This window comes from Buceros rhinoceros, unplaced genomic scaffold (assembly GCF_000710305.1).
Source record: "Buceros rhinoceros silvestris isolate BGI_N320 unplaced genomic scaffold, ASM71030v1 scaffold26377, whole genome shotgun sequence".
In the NCBI taxonomy this organism is placed as follows: Eukaryota; Metazoa; Chordata; class Aves; order Bucerotiformes; family Bucerotidae; genus Buceros; species Buceros rhinoceros.
Window position 1 is genome coordinate 24,430 of NW_010420836.1, and position 1,410 is coordinate 25,839.

Here is a 1,410-nt window from a genome sequence, read left to right on the forward strand (position 1 = left end):
TCAGCAGCATCCCCAACTGACCGCGGAGCTGGGCAGAGGAGCCCTGTGATGCCGGCGAGCCCTGACCCCCCCTCACATAGCTCCCTCAATCCTGGGCAGCCACTCCATGCTCCTGCATCTCCCCAGCTCTTCACCTGCCTCTGTGCTGTGGGGGGTGTGAGTGCAGGATGCTGAGGGCCAGGGGAGGGGATGCTCAGTCTTCCAGAGGGAACTTCACAGCACGTTACAGCGAGGATTTAATGTCAGGTGCTGGATTTGGGCCAGGAAACTCAGCCTAAGGCACCTTCTCTTGTCAAGAGCATCATCAACTCAACCCTGAGCAAAAGTAGCTGGGGTGTAGGGCTTGGGTGCTTTCCAGGTGGTGGCATCACCGGAGTTGTGCTGCTCCGTGACGATACGGCTCAAGCAGCTGTCCAAAATACAGCTTCCTATGCTGGGCTGGCTTCTTGGGGTCAGCTTGGAGCCAGTTCCCTGGCTTCTCCTCGGGGTCAGCGTGGAGCCTGCTCCCCGTGTGCCTGCATGGTCATACCCCAGTGCGGGACGGTGCTGCTCCTGCGAACGTTTCTCTGTTCGCTGTGAGGTTTGGCTCATGGCCAGCAGCCACCAGGTTAAATATTCCCTTGGAGCGTTTGGGGTTTTTTTGCTGTAAGGCTGATTGTGGCATGAAGTATTTGGATAATCCATCATGAACCAGCCACCTCCACGCAGGTAACTTCCCTGTGTCTGATTTAACTCGGTGTGTCCTCCCCACCAACCCAGTCCACGGCATGTGGGAAACACCGTCCCTGGGAGACCCTCCGAAGGTGCCCTGTGGCCACAGGAAATTAAAAAGCAAAACCTCAAAGCTGAGAGAGCAGAGTAGGGAAGATGCCTGCAGCATGCTGCGTGGTTGGGATCGCTGCTCGGGTCCTGCGAGGCGGGAGATCGCACCTTCACAGGACCGTCTGTGAAACAGAGCCGGCGAATAATCCTCCCCTTTTCCCAAAGTGGAATCTCAGGTCCAGTAAACTGGAAAAATCATATTGAAAGGGGCAGTGTCAGCATCAGCGGGGCTCTAGGGATGGGATCACGCAGGCAGCTCCGCAGGAACATGTTTGAAAACCAAAGTCTCTCGGTTTGTGTTACAGGTCAGTCTGCCTGTGTTTAAGGGCAGAATTCCTCCTGCCCTTCCTCCTCCTCCCACCTGCCCAGGCTGGGGGCTGAGGTGTGCTGGCGGAGGGGCTGAAGAAGAGGTGGGTTTTCTATCAATTAACCTCTCTCATCAGGGACAGTCTGGGCATTAGAAGGCTAATGAGGACGTGTCCTTACCCAGCTGCTTCTCAGCCAGACTGATGTGGTTGCTTTTCAGATGCTTCCCCGTTGTCTGTGACAGGTCCCTGGCTCCAGGATGGGGCTGGAGGGTTCACAGTG